Source organism: Vicugna pacos, chromosome 6 (genome assembly GCF_048564905.1).
Source record: "Vicugna pacos chromosome 6, VicPac4, whole genome shotgun sequence".
NCBI classification, from domain to species: domain Eukaryota; kingdom Metazoa; phylum Chordata; class Mammalia; order Artiodactyla; family Camelidae; genus Vicugna; species Vicugna pacos.
The window spans coordinates 53,784,534-53,800,808 of record NC_132992.1 but is presented as its reverse complement, the minus strand read 5'-3'; the positions used below and the strand labels follow the sequence as shown (position 1 = coordinate 53,800,808).

At 41.2% G+C, this 16,275-nt stretch overlaps 1 protein-coding gene across 7 annotated transcripts in view; it reads right to left on the bottom strand.

Moving 5' to 3' along the window:
- The window catches only part of FRMD6 (FERM domain containing 6), a 212,127-nt gene that overhangs the window by 88,009 nt on the left and 107,843 nt on the right, over positions 1-16,275 (bottom strand). For 2 of the 7 annotated variants that reach the window (XM_072963054.1, XM_072963053.1), the window contains one exon: positions 3,947-4,048. The exons of the other annotated variants lie outside the window; for them this stretch is intronic. The gene's annotated coding sequence lies outside the window, so the exon portion shown is untranslated. The remainder of the gene's footprint in view (positions 1-3,946; positions 4,049-16,275) is intronic. 7 annotated transcript variants of the gene reach the window in all.

Genomic DNA, 16,275 nt, shown 5'->3' with positions numbered 1-16,275 from the left:
CATTTCTCTGATGACTAGTGATGTTGAGCATCTTTTCATGCACCTGTTAACCTTTCATATATCTTCTTTGGAGAAATGTCTATTCAAGTCCTTTACCCATTTTAAAATTAGCTTATTTGGGATGTTGCAATTGAGTTGTATGGGCTCTTTTTACGTTTTGGATATTACCACCTTATCAGATTTATGGTTTATAAACACTTTTCCCATTTTCTAGGTTGTCTTTTTATTTTGTTGATAGTTTCCTTTGCTGTGCAGAAGCTTTTTAGTTTGGTGTGGTCCCATTTGTTTATTTTTTTACTTGGTTGCTTGTGCTTTAGGTGTCAAATCCAAAAAAAAAAAATCATTACCAAGACCTATGTTAAGGACTTTGTTCCTATGTTTTCTTCTAGGAGTTTCATGGTTTCAGGTATTACATTTAAGTCTTGAATCCATTTCAAGTTAATTTTTGTGAGTGGTGTAAGATATGCGTCCATGTTTAAATTTTAGTAATTTCCTTTTCATTCTGAAAAAGCAGTCCTGGTTTGTCTGATAAATTGTATGGTTACCCTATTTATGCTGGACACCTCCGTGACTACACAAGCTGGTCCTAGGTGGGAGCTTTTCCATTCTAACTTTAGCATCTTCTTTGCCTGTCTGCCCCGAGTAGGCCTGTTAGAATCTCTGTTTCCCAGTCTTAAAGTGGGGGTAGTCACAGTCACCTACTTACTGTGAGTTGCAAGGAAGGTTCCTGTTTTGTGTTTTGCTCTCTTCTTAAAAGTCGTTGTTTTGGTATTACATAAATTAGGACTTAACAAAATTTTTTTGTCAAAGTTGTATAGGGGCTCTTTCATTTAGACATCCAAGAATCCATCAGTAATACCATCTAATCCAGTAGCTTCAGTCCTCTCTGTTGTGCTTTCATGATGATCCACCCATCTCTGAACTACCAACAGGGTGGAGCAGTGGGACCTTCAGGCCTAGTTTAAAAGATCAGCTGGGTGTCTGTCCTTTGGATGAAACATCGCATCTGAATGTGCTGGTGGAGCTAAGGAAGTGTTATCCGGACAACAGCTTGGACTTGGTGGGTCACAATGTGTCCATGCATCACTGTAAGAGACAGAAAAGCAGGAAAGCGAGGCAGAAAAGCTCCACCCCCACAAGAAGCTGGTTTACACGCTGGGCCAGTTGAGGATGACAACACAGCTCCGTTGTGGGCAGGCTACCAGATCCAACACAGCATTTCAGAGCCTTTGAGTCACACATCAAGCGCAAATAACTGGGCTTATTTTTCCTGCCAAAGTCACATGCAATGTCGAGGCAACATCAAAAAGTTTCTTCTGAGCGCTGATTCGGGCACATAAACAGTGGCGTGGTTCGATGCCACTCTGTGTTTAAAGTAATTATATGACAGCGCTGGAATGTGGTGATGTGAAAGCGCATTGCAGCAAAGTTGATTCTATCAGCAAACTCTGGCACGTCAGCTGGCCCGGATCCTGTTTTTCCCAGAATTTACTACTTCCTACTTGGGAACGGTCTCTGGGAAAGTCAGAACTTGAGGGCAAGTGGGGGTGTGCTGCCCAGCTCTCTAAGGCTGGGGCCAGCTTGCAACCAACCATGTCTGGAACACAGCTTGTGGATGTTGGTCCAGAGCAGCTGTGGTCGCCCATGTTCAGTAGGAGCCCTTGGAAAACAGCTGAGGCTGATGCGAGTGGTAGTGGCCTGGGTTTGTGTCTCACCCTGTCTTGCCAGATCCTACGGGGGTTCAGCAAGCTGGAGCGATCCAGCCGGAGAAAGGCTGGTGGTGTGGGCAAGGCTTCCTGGGAGAGGTGACAACCCTAGGCATGAAGATGACGGCTCTCAGGTGCTGGCTATAGAAGCCCTGCCTTCACGGGCCCAGGCACATGTCTGACTGGTAGAGTCTAACTTCATCCCAAATACAAGGACACACAAGCTCTTCCATCCATTTCCTCTTTGGAATCTTACCTGTCTCCTGGAAAAAGCCCTGGTAACCCCTCTGCCCTATGTTCTGGCACCCAATCCCCAACTGTGTGCCAAACTGATGGAATATTTTTGTGTCTGGGGAGAATCATTTCCCTTTATCCTCACAGAACTTCCTTCATAAGTTAGTGCTGGCAACTATATTCGTGCTAATTAGCTGCCCTTGATGGATGTATTTCATCCAGTTGTAAATTTCAGAGAAGTTCCCAGGCCAGTGGAAAAGTAGAATTCTCAGGACAAGCTGAGTGGAAATCAGGTTTGGATGACCTCCACAGACCGAGTCTAGCCAATTCCCATGGGGCTGAAACACAGCGTTCCCAGGGAGGCAAGTCAAAATCTAGTGGCAGACCTGGAAGAAATCTCATGGACACCATTTAGTTCGGTCGCTTTATTTTACAACGAGGGACCTGGGGCTCATAAAGGTGAATTAACTTGCTCCATCACACAGCTATTTACTGGTCACACTGAAAGTGAAAAGCATATGGGCCACATGATTGACTACAGGGCAAATATCTGCTTGTCTTCCAGGACAGATTAAATACAGTTCTCATAAGCAAAAGCCTTGTCTATTTTTCTCAAGTTCATCTTTCTTTTCACCTTCTCAACTGTGTTCATGGAGTAATACTATATCTCTAAAGAGACCATGTAGAATCTAGCTGATGAGATATTTCAGATATTCCAAAAAGCAAAGGTGCTGATGTAATTTTGGTAGGTCAGGGGAGCAGCTGTTGGAAAGGAGGAAGCTCCCCAAGCATCTGGACTGCTCTGCGTCCTAGGTTCTGGTCAGCCTGTCTGCTAGCTATAAGCCTTTATGCTCTGAGTCTGGAATATTCTGACTCTCCATCCATCTCTGGCACTTTCAGAGTAGTTAGGGAAGGTGGTGACTGCTGGGAGGTTTGTTTTATGGGGGTTTGGGGAAGGAATCTTTCTTGTTATTTTTATGACACCTCTTCCAAATGGTAGTTTTTCTTGCAAATGCATTGGCTTCAGATTTATTAGAAGTGAGAATCAGGATTTTCTCTTTTCCTTTCTTTATTTTTCTTTTCTTTCCTTTTCCTTTCCTGTCTCCTTTCCTTCCTTCTTCCCTCCCTCCCTTCCCCTTCTCTCCCTTTCTTCTTTATTTTCCTCTTTCTTTTCTCTTCCTCCTCCTCCTTCCTCTTCTTCACACCTCAAAGCTCCACTGTGCTGTTGAATAAACAGTCACCCACAGTAACAGCTTGTGGAAGGGATACTGTATCAGGTGGTCACTTGTTGAACCCTGGCCTCCTGGGCACATATGAAAGGTAAGTGTTCCTTTATGTCACTCAACTTTCATATAGATACTATGAATATTCATCATTTAATATAAATACAAGACAACTCTTCATTTTATAGATAATTAAGACCAGGAAGTTTTAGTTACAGAACTTCTGTCATGAGAAATTTCTGTTTTGTGTGCAGAGCTGTAATCTTTATGCTTAAGTTTAAATGATACCAAAATTACACTCAAGGGGTAATTGACTGATTACCAGATGACAGATTGTATTTTTTGCCTCACAACCAATTACTTGAAATTCTTTAAACATAGGGAGTCCAAGGATCACCCAGATTTCCTAAATATTACAACTTTATATATATATATATATCTCAGATGAAACTATGTCAGTTCTTCATAAAATGTACATTTATCATTGTATTATAATAATTACTGATAGCAATGGATTGAAATAATTTGCATTTCACTGAAATGATTACAAAAACAAATCACAAGTACTAGTCATCTTCCCCACCAAACCTGTTCCTGCAACAGGCTTCCTCATTTCCATCAGTGGCTGTACCACCTCCCCGACATCTCAGGCTAGAAACCTGGGAACCATTCTCAGCACCTCTCAGCCCTCACCCTTCACACTCCATACATCACCAAGTCCTGCCAATTTCACTTCCATGATATATTTGGACTCTGTCTATTCTGCTTCCCACCTCCACGTACCTTAGTCCTCCCAGGCCACCACCATTTCTCTGCTTCCCACCTCGTCTCTCGTCTTCCGCCCTTGCCTCTCCAATCTGTTCTGCTCACAACAACCAGGGTGACCTTTTAGAGAAGTAAACATGACCAAGTTGTGCTCTTGTTCCAAATTCCTCAATGTAGGTCTCTCTTGCCTCTTTTCCCTCGGCTCCCTAACCCCTAGCTGCCTTTGACCTTCTTTTGGTATGTAAACTGATCTGGAACATTTCCTCCTCCTCCCCTCCATCCCCACCCTACTGCTCCAGACACCAACGACTTTCTTTTCATCCTAAGGCAGGTCTTAACTGACTATCAGTCCTCAGGAAAGTTTTATACCCCGACTAACGTCGTTCTCACTGTGACTCTCAAACATACCAACTGGTTCTTCTCTTTCAAAACCTTCACCACAATTGTAAATTTTTATATTTGTGTTATAATATGCATATTGTATTATTCTATTACATATAATGCCTAACTTCTCTTGCAGACTATAAGCCCTATGAGGACAGACACCATGCATGTCCTGGCTAGGTATAGGCATATAATAAATGTTCAATAACTATTTGTGGATAAATGGATCATCATTGTAATGCCTGTGTACCCTGCGGGTTTTTTTTTTTTTAATTTTGGGGGGGTAATTAGGTTTACTTATTTATTTAATTAATTTATTTTTTAATGGAAGCACTAGGGATTGAACCCAGGACCTCGTGGATGCTAAGCATGTGCTCTACCACTGAGCTATACCCGCCCCACTACACTGTGTGTTTTATTTTAGTTTAAGGTACATGAGTGTTCTAATTCCCTTAAATTTATGTACCTATTGACTAGTTGACTTTCTCCCCCAATTTATGGATATTAAGACTGATTTAAAGAAGAAAAACAAGCTAGGAAAGGCGATTTAATGTCCTCAAGTTCAGAGCTGCCTAAAACAGAAAAATAATAATAATAACAACAAAGACGAACATTTACTCCTCTCTTCTGATGTTCCAGGAGTGTTCCACTCATTTAATTCCTGTAACAACCCTATGAGTTGGTAATATTCTTTTTTTTTTTTTAACGAAATGGAGGTTAGGGAACCTGCCCAGGGTCTTGAACATGTACATACACACATCGCATTAAACGTTTTTGACATAATAGGCATGCATTCATGTTAGTTATTGTGCTGCCATATTGAGTTTTACCCAGTCAGGTTTCCCATACTGAAGAACCCTGCAGGTAGCACGATTTCCAGTTCCTCTTGGTCATCATTTCCTGCCCCTATATGCCCCTTGCCCCTACTCTCCCTACCCTCCCTCTGCCCTTCCCTTCTCCTGTTCCTGGCTTTCCCTGAGGCTGCTCAGTAGGAAAACCTCTGACAGAGCCACTTTTCTGCCAGACTATTATATACATGGTCAGTGTTCCTACATTCCAAAGGTGGGTAAAAATGTGTGCAGAGAGCAGGAAAATTTGGCCAGAACAATGACTCACTGTGTACATGCAAAACGGTTCAATAATGGGTCACTTAGCAAGGCCAATGCTGCCCATCCCTAGGGGAAATAAGGGGGCGACCACACGGCACTCCTGTGACCTGGGACAAGCTTTCTATGAAAAAACAGGAGAGCCACACCCACCATCAACCTTGTCCTGGCTTTTTATTTCCTGGGCACGAAAGGTGATTTTCAAATAGGGCTGGGCGGGAAATGAGTTCTTGACTTGTTTATAGTAAGTGTGTACAGTCAACTCTAGGTTATCCAGCAACTAGTTATACAAGTGCTGGAGTGTCTGGTCCCTGACTTCTCCTAGTGGTTTACTTGTCTGTTTTGGTCCAAATTCCTGCTGATAAGAACTTCCACTAGCAGAAATATAGAATCCTGGTGGATTGGGCTGTTCCTTCCCTCCCTTGCTTCCAAGCCCAGCCTAGACTGCACGGAAATGACCTGACCCCTTCCTCATGCTCGGGTTTCCTCCAGCCAGTGTAAAGCCCACCTCTGGACAGTCCTGAAACCAGCCTCCTTTGCTGGCACAGCACTGCTGCTGGCAGGAAGAAATCAGCCCTTGCAGACTGGGGCTCTCTTACATTTATGATCTTAAGACTCACTGGCTTTAAGACGGTCTCAATTATTTTGCTTTTTTCAGCTTCCTTTTCCATTCCCCTCAGCGGCTGTTCCACACTGCTCCACTCCTTTCCTCAGCCCCCTTACTCCAGTCGCAGCCAGGAGTTCTCAACTTTTGGCAACTTGTTAAAATCACCCCATTGTGATTTTTAAAAAATCACAATGCCTTGGCTGTGTCCCAGGCTAATTATATTAGATTTTCTGGCAGTGGATCCAAGTATCAGTCTTTTTTAAATCTCCCCCGATGATTCCAGTGTACAGCCAAGCAATAGAACCATTGATTTGAAGCAGGTAACTTCCTCTCCTACTTCATCAGACAATGTGAGGTGGTAAAGCACCAACATCTCAAATTCCTATCTGCTCACAAGCTTTTCTATGTGCACATCCACCCCATTGTCCTTCCCTCTGGTCTCAGCGGTTGAGGCATCCCTCTATTTCAGGACAACTCTGTCCTTTACACCCATATTTCCACAATCGCTCAAGATCTACTTGTCTCTCCAATCTCTTCCCCTCTACTGGGTCTTCCCCTTCAGATTGTAAACAAGACTGTCTGCCTTATCTTTGAAAAGGTATCCCTGGAGCTGTCATCTCTCCATCTCTAGCCTCACCTCTATCCACTCTCCACTTAGGTCTTCATATTCTGGTCATATTCTCCGTAAATAGAATGCTTTCTTAGTTGGACTCAAACTGTATCTTTCAAAATTCGGGTCAGTTACTACACCCTCCACGAAAGGGTCCCAGACTTGCTGGCTGGATCAAGATTCTTCTATAGATTGTAGTATATTCAATTGACATTCTCTATTTATTTTTCTCTCCTCCTCCCTCCAATATAAGCTCCTTGAGGACAGAAACCAGGTCACTTTCATCTTTGTTTATGTTGGCACCTGGTTTTTTTGTAGGAATTCACCTATGCTTGTTGAAATGAATTGCAAAACAGTCTTCCACCTAGCTTCTTGGGCAGAATGATGTGGTCTGACCGGCTGTAGGTGAATTTCATTTAACCAGGCCCCCATGCTTTTTTTCCATATGAATAACTATCGTAGAAAAGACTTGAGGGCAATTATTGAGACATTCTTTTGGATTTCCTATTGTGCACAGAATAATGTCATATTTACTTGTTTAGGATGAATTTCTAACCAAATCCAGTATAGGAATCCTCTTCTCAGCATCTCCACACTTTCCAAGGCCACTGCCCCGACAAGAATGATCATTAGGAATCAGAAGAAAGAAGGACAGACAGTGTGGCTTGTACTTCTGATACTGTTCAAATGACACCTGCACCCCAATGTTCATAGCAGCACTATTTACAATAGCCAAGACATGGAGGCAGCCTAAATGTCCATCAACAGATGACTGGATAAAGAAGATGTGATATATTTATACAATGGAATACTATTCAGCCACAAAAACTGACAACATAACATCATTTGCAGCAACATGGATGTTCCTGGAGAATGTCATTCTAAATGAAGTAAGCCAGAAAGAGAAAGAAAAATACTATATGAGATTACTCATATGTGGAATCTAAAAAACAAAAACAAAACATAAATACAGATCAGAAACAGACTCATAGACATAGAATACAAACTTGTGTTTGCCAAGGGAGCAGGGGGTGGGAAGGGACAGATTGGGATTTCAAAATGTAGAATAAATAAACAAGATTATACTGTATAGCACAGGAAATATATACAAGATCTTATGGTAGCTCACAGAGAAAAAAATGTGACAATGAATATATATATATATATATTCATGTATAACTGAAAAATTGTGCTTTATACTTGAATTTGACACAACATTGTAAAATGATTATAAATCAATAAAAAAAGTTTAAATAAATAAATGAATAAAACTAAAAAAAAAAAAGAAAAATTAAAATTCATTCCCCGACACAGTCACTTTATTATAGAATCCTGCACCCTTTCTCTGCAGAGGCAGAGCTGATCTAGCTCTGCAAAGCAGCCAGAATAGGCAGCAGCTTACTGAAGTTTCTCTGTTTCCTTTTGTTTTCCTCTTAAACTCTCCTTCAAAAAGCACAAGTTACTCCTCAGTCATACTCCGAACGCGTAGCTCCCTCAACCGAGTAGCCAAATCCCTACCCTGGCTGACTAATTAGCTGAGTCAGTCTAAGAAATTCCTCAGCTGCCTAGCCCTTCCTTCCGCCAAGTTGCATAAAATTCATAGACGGCATGTATTCAGAAGCACAGGAAAACACCTGTGAGCAATTAACCAAATACCCTTGAGTTAGAGGCCTTGGAAATACTCTGATGGCCCTCAGACGGTTGGCATGGGTCTGTAATTATGTGAGACCACAACCACATCAACCCAACAGGCCAATTACAGGAAGGGTCCTTCTTTCAAATACAACATGATGCTTTCTCTAAAAATACTTCTGCCTGGGAGTCAGAAAGAAGTATTCTTTATAAGGGTGCTGCCTTAAAGCAACGACATATAGGAGTTTGGAAAAGGAGTGGCACCTCAGGCCATAACCACGACAAGGAGAAAGGAAACCATCTAAACCAATTTTTTAAATTCACTGAAATTAAAAATTGTGTTTAAAATTATTCACCTGGGAAATGTTGTGTATAACTCTATGTTTCTATATGGCCTAGGAAGAATACCTACAGAATTAATAAACCAAGTCTGCAACCAATAGTGTGTTCTGTGAAAATGTAAAAATCCACCCTTTGGCATCAACAGTCCACTACAGAATTATAAAACAAAAAGCTTTGTTTAATCTTTTCTTTTAGGTACAAGCGTGAATTCTCATTACTCTTCAGTAGACCTTACTTTATAGTCTATGTGACTAGAATATTTAAAATTAACCCCATGCTATTGAAGAAAGCCATCTATTTTCAGAACCAGTCTCAAAAACCCTAAGACCCTAAAAGCAAGAGTTCTTAGCCAAACATGGCTATGCTTAAGGAGCTATGAGCATCCCCAGAAATTCTAGAAAAAATTTGTGTTGGCACCTGGTTTTTTGTAGGAATTCACCTATGCTTGTTGTGTATGTGTATTTTTCAGGGCAGGGGAGTGAGGGGGGTGGGTGTATCTGTAGCTACACAGTCTAGTGCAGTAGCCACTACTGCACAGCCATACTGCACTTGATATATTGTAGCTTCAGCTGAGATATGCTGTGTTATAATTCCCACTGGAAGACTTAGAGTGATAAAAAGAATGTAAAAAACTCATTAATAATTACTATATTGATTAATATTGAAATTATATTTTGTATCTGTTATTAAAATATATAAATAAAATATATTATTAAATTTATATAAATAAAATATATTATTAAATATATTATTAAAATTAATTATATATTATTATTATAATAAAATATATTATTAAACTTAATCTCACCTGTTTCTTTTAATTTTTTTAAAATATGGTTACTAAAAAGACTAAGAACACACACCCAGCTCACAGTATATTTCTATTGAATGAGACTTAGTATATAGCATTCATCAGTTTCTAAAGGGCTCTTTTTCTTAGAGCAAAGAGGAACTTGCTGAGATGTCAATGCTCCTCTCTCATCCTGCAGATTTTTGTCTCAGTGGCCTTGATGGAGCCCAGCACCAGGAAGCTCTGGTGCTGGCAAGGCTGCCCGTGGCCCGCAACTGGAGACACACTGCCTTGGAAACCTTTAACATTCCTGGTGTTTTCAGGGACAAACACTGACCCACCTTCACCACTGGCACACAGATTCTACACTCCCTCCAGTCTCAGAGGTATGCGTATCCACAAATCTGCACTGTCTTCCTGGATTCTCCATGTAAAAATGGAACTTATTAGCACTTCTCACACCATCCCTCCTGATCTTCTATCTGGGTCACGGGCATCTTTGAATTTCTCTTTGCCTCATTTCCTGCCCACGCCAGCACATGCAAACAATCATTAAGGCCTATTAATCTTTCTAATACACCCTTTTGTGTTTCTTTGTCACCACGGCCTGGATTATCGTCCTAACCTCCCACCTTGCCTCCTTTTTTCAAGATTATCTTCCTCACTGCTGTTAGAGTCCATTTTAAAATCACAAATCAGTTTATATTATCCCCTAGTTCAAAGAGTATGTCATAAACTCCTCACTGTAGCCCAAAGGTCTGCCATAAACTGTCTCAATCCAGATTTCATCTTCATTTCTCCCCACCCTCCTCTACCACACACACCCACTCTAGCTACACCAGACACAGTCTTCTTTCATGCCTCCAAGCCTTGGCACAGGCACTTCTCTCTGCCTGAATGCCTTTCCTCCTCTTCCCTTTCAAGACCCGTGTTGTCACCACCTCTACTGCATCCACTTTGAGACTCTCAAAACACTTTGCATTGTTTCCATCATGGCACACATTATATTATATTGAATCGTTTGTGAGCTTCTCTGAGTTATTTACTTTTTATCTTAGCTGCCTAGTACAGTGCTAAGAAGTGTAAGAGAAATTCCAAGGAATCTTATTTGTATAAATCTTCCAAAAGTCAAGCTCTCCAGCCTCACAAAGTAGAGTTGGAGGAAACTTAGAGATCTCTGAGTCAACTCTCTCATTCCCTGATGAGCAAATCAAGACCCTCAGAGCTTACAGGAGTCCTCCCTTACTGAGTGCTTACTACCACGTTTCATCCTCATGATGTCCCATGAAGTAGGCATTTCTATCAGTACCTACTTCATAAAAGAGAAAAATGAGGTCTCTGTGTGTGTAAGCAATGTGCCCAAGGTCACATAGCTAGTTACCGGGTGAGATTAGACAGAATTCAGGTGTCCTTGGATTTGCCCTGGTCATCTTTCACCTTGTCTCACATGACTACTCACAATCTGAGGTGCCCCCTGAGTTATTCAACAAACACAAAGATGATACTTTACACAGAGAAATATAATGTTTTAGTGGAAATAACCACATTATGACAGTGAGACTAGTTTTAGGTTCAGTTTTGTCTAGAGTTTTCTTATCTATTAAATAAAGAGAATTTACACTAGCTGTACCCACTTTTAACATAAAACACCATGGAAATAACCTACATGTCCATTGCTGAATAAATGGATAAAGAAAATGGGATCCATACGGTAGAATATTATTCAGCCATTGAAAAAAGGAAATTTTGCTATTTGCAACAGCAAAGATGGATGTTGAGGGTATTATGCTAAGTGAAATAAGCCAGAGAAAGACAAATATTGTATGATCTCATTTATATGTAGAATCTAAAAAGGCTGAACTAATAGAGGAGAATGATGGTTGCCAGTACCTGACAGGTGGGGGAAATGGAGAGATGCTGGCCAAAGAGTACACACTTCTAGTTCTAAGATGAATAAATTCTGGGGCTATAATGTACAGCACGGTGACTATGGCTAACAATATTGCACTTTATACTTGAAAGTTGTTGAAAGAGTACATCTTAAATGTTCTCACCACACACACACACACACACAAACACACACACACAAAGGTAATCATGTGAGAAGATGGAGATGTTAGTTACCTTATTGTGGTAATCATTTTGCAATATATCTGTGTCTCAAATCATCCCGTTGTATACATTAAACTTACACAATGTTATAGGTCAATTATATTACAATAAAGCTGGAAAAAATAAAATTAGATATAAACATAAATTTAGATATATGAAAGTATTTAATGTACTCTATGATTTCAACTTGCAGGTACTTAGGCATTTCTTTTAAAACTATTCTGTTCATAATGAAAGTACTCTGTGCTCATGATGGAATACTCAAAAACTACAAAAATAAATAGGAGAAAAATACCACCACCAAGATCGCTATTAACATTTGATATAATTCGTCCCAATTTTTTCCTATGAATTTTTTAATTTGTTTGACATATTTGTGATCATATAAAATTTAAATCTGCCACCATTTTTTTTCATTTTCCATTATGACAATGGAAAACATTCTTCCATTATTACTATATAATCTTTAGGAGCATAACTTTTCATGGCTGCATAATAGTCCAACAACTACTCATACCATAATGCTCAGAGTGGCTGGATTCCTAATAGAATGATATTTAAAAGCATGAAATCCAGCAACTTGGTAGAATGATAGCATTAACAACTGACAAGAACCTCCAAGCTCTCTAGTCCACTGTTTCTTGAAGTGTTGTCCTCAGATCAGCAGCACCTACATCACCTGGGAGCTTGTCAGCATTGCAGCCTCTTGGGCCCTACCCCAGAACTACTGAATTCAAATCTGCATTTTAACTAAATAACCAGTTGATTTCTGTTCACATACTATGTAAGAAGGAGTAACTAAAAACAGTAGTTCTCAAGCTTGGCTGCAGTTTTGAATCATTTGGAAAGATCTTCAAAACCCTGATGTCCATGTTACACTGGAGACAAAATGAGAATCTCTAAGAGGGGGACCCAAGCCTCAGTCTTTCTTAAAGCGGCCCTGGTGATTCCAGTGTGCTTGAAAGCCATAGGAGGCCCTGAGACCCGGCTGACCTTAAACGGATGAGATGTTTAAGCATCCTGCTCTCCCTAGTGCTTTTCACAAGGTCCCTCTATACATTTCAATGGGAAATTCTGGTGAAACAAGACAACGCAAAAACAAAACAACACAACAGTGGAAACAAAATAAGACCTCACAATGCTTTTAATTTACATTGCAAAAATTCTTAAAACTTCCCGTTTGTGTTTTCCTTTTTTGCCCCTCCCTAGACTCCTTCTCCCTCCCCACCCCACCCAGGGATTCCTGGACTTGATTCTCTCTGGAGATCAGGCTCAGGGACCACAAAAAGAGTGAGTTCCTGTATCACAGAGCAAAGAAGCAGTAGAAAGACTACTTGATTTCTTCTCAGTAATCATATTTGTACCGGCACATTCTCCTACTTTCAAGCTCCAAATCCAGTTTCTCCTATACTCCTGTGTTTAGGCAAGCCGGTGGATTTGGAAGCTCCAGTTCTGTCTACACAATGCCACAACCATAGGTTGACAGAAAAGTCAAGGTCACAGTCATGAACTGGTTTTCTCAATTTTCTCTTCAATGAATTGACCACTTAAAAAACAAACACTTGCGTTAACTGGGAAGCCTGTGGCCTCCCAGCCCTGCAGAGCATTGACCCACATTGAACTCTGGGACCAGGAGGAGGATACGCTTTTTCAAAACCTAGGACTCAGCACTGTTTCCCTTTTTACAAAAACTGGGATCATAACCTGTACTCTGAATATTTTGACTTTTGTCGAGAATGTTATAATGGAACCCTGGGCACATGGCATGACACTTGGTCAACTAAAAATGATATTTAAATTTTTTAACCTTTACTCCCAGTGTTACGGACTTCAACCATCCTGGTTCTAATTGATTTCAGTGTTTAACCCCTATTTTATATCTGTCTTAAATTAAAACATTTATTTTAAAAACTTACATTTTAAACTCTTTACTCTTAAGAAGTACAAAAACTTTTAAACAGGTATCTCACTGGTCATTGCCAACTGAGTATAAGCATTTACTTCTTTTTCTTCTTGATAATCACAACAGATTCAAGATTTTTTTAGGGTCTAAAAAGAGAATGGGATGGGTGTATCAGGTCATCAAATCATCAGCTTATGAGATATTTTGAAATTGTCTGGAAGAGAGAAAGTGGTTCGAAGAATGGTGACTGGGAAAAAGGGAAGCTGGGGCATTTATGCACCAACACCCCATTCCCCTAGGTCCCTAGGTGGGGAGCTGCCCTGTGACTGAGGCTTTGCATAGGTCACAGGAGGAGCAACTGCCAACATGAGGACACATCTGAGTTGCTCAGAACCATTTCAGCTGCCACTGCGGTCTGAGGTGGGCTGCAGGGATGTAAGGCTGGCACCAGAGGTGGCGCTACAGCCACGTATGGAAGAGGAAGAGCCAGAACTCAGTTCTACATCTGAACATGACATTCCTGCTTAAAATTGCCATGGACTTCCCCGCTGCCTAGGCTGAGGGACAGGAGTGGGCTTCAGATCCTTTAAGCCCTGAAACTCTGTGTGATGTGCATTTTAGGGGGTGAGAAGGTCTGTAATTTTCATCATATTTTCAAAAAGGTCCATGACAAGTGTTTAAGAACCACAAACCAATCATTGAAAAGTCCACAAACGACAAATGCTGGACAGGGTGTGGAGAATAGGCAGCCCTCCTACACTGTTGGTGGGAATGTAGTTTGGTGTAACCGTTATGGAAAATAGTATGGAGAGTCCTTCAAAAACTGAAAACAGACTTACCCTATGATCCAGCAATCCCACTCCTGGACATACATCTGGAGGGAACTCTAATTTGAAAAGATAAATGCACCCTAATGTTCATAGCAGCACTATTTATAATAGCCAAGACATGGAACCAACCTAAACGTCCACCAATAGATGACTGGATAAAGAAGTTGCAGTCTGTTTATACAATTGAATACTACTCAGCCATAAAAAGGAATAAAATAATGTCATTTGCAGCAACATGGATGGACCTGGAGGTCATCATACTAAGTGAAGTAAGCCAGAAAGAGAAAGAAAAATACCATATGATATCACTTATATGTGGAATCTAAAAAAAAAAAAAAAAGACAAATGAACTTATCTACAAAACAGAAAGAGACTCACAGACATAGAAAACAAACTTACAGATACCAGGGGAAAAGAGGGGTGAAGGGATAAATTGGGAGTTCAGGAGTTGCAGATACAAACTACTATGTATGGAATAGATAAACAATGTCCTACTGTACAGCACAGGGAACTGCATTCAATAGCCTATTGTAATAGCCTATAATGAAAAAGAATATGAAAAGGAAAAAAAATCTAAAGACTAATGGAAATAAATCCAAGTTTTTTTTAACTGTTTTTTTAAAAAAAAAAGAACCACAAACCAAAAGCCCCAATCCTGAACATGGCAGGTTATGTGACGCACAGATGACAGGTCAGGCACAGTCCAGACTAACCGATCTCTCTCTGGAGCCTCACCTCCTGCCAGTGGCCTCCCTCCATCCTCCCCAGCTCAGTGAACACTAAGTTCCACTCATAGAACTTCTCACCAACCTCAAACAGGCCATAAGCCCTTTAACACCTCTTTGATCTAACACATGCCTTTCTCTCTGCCAGGAATGCTCTTCCCCCTTTGCCACTTCCTCTGCCCCTTCTCTGCCTGGTGAATTACCTCTTATCCTTTAAGACTCAGCAATAAAATCATCTCTTCTGCTGTGCCCCCCTCTCTTTCCTCCTTTGCAGGCTCTTCCCCAATGGTTTCCTGATCTATCCACATGGCGATGAAGGTGGTGCTTACCCCTGGGTGTTTTAACTTCATGTGCTAGTCTCTTCCACTCATCAGGGAACCCTTGAAGTCACAGACTACACCCTCACCACCCCAAACCATAACCTGCAACAGCAGACAATAATATTGATGCAGCAAACTGACTGGGTTGAATGAATGAAGGAATGGATGACCACATTTATCAGCTTGGCCACTCGTCTCCTTGGATCTAACAGAGAACCTGACCTTGGGAGGCTGGGATATTCATAACCAGGTTTCTGCTGAAGTTGTTAGAATCTGTCCTGGCCCAAATGTACATTTCTGGCTGATTCCTATACAGTTTTCCAGAACCACTATGGAAAACGAATAATCAGAACAAGTAAGGAGACTTGGAAATTAATAATGGAATTGCTGACATAAAAAATTTCAGGAGTCTTTGGAAGGGAGAGTTATAGAAATGTCGGTAGAGAAGGCAGGGAAGGCTGGTGTGCATGTCTCTCCCTAAGGCATCCTGGACACACCTTCCCACAGAAGCACGTACTTGCCACCCTGCATTGCAATGGCCAGCTGATTGGTCTGTTACCCCCAAGAGACCGGGCTTCCTTGGGAGCTGGGACTGTGTCTCTTTCTACCCCATCACCTCTCATAGTGCGTGGTACGTGGTGGGTGCTAACATACACATGTATTGAAAGACTGAATGATGAACACGTAAGGGAGTGAAGACAAGCTGTAGCTGGGCTCAGAGTTGAGGGAGGCTCTGTTGTAACCAGCTCTGAGGCTGGGGTAAAGCTGATGATGGCAAATCCCAGGGGCATCCCCCCTGGAGAAGGGCCGGGCTGGGGCACAGGCTTGTCCCTAGCTATTGGGAGCTTGCATGAACAGGGGAAGGGAGAGCTGGGCAGACACAAGGAGTAGAAGTGCCGAGAACTGGCAGAGAAAGAAGGGGAGGGGAGAGCTCAGCCAGCAGTTAATAGTTGGTGAGAAATTACTAGATGCCAGACCCTGCATTA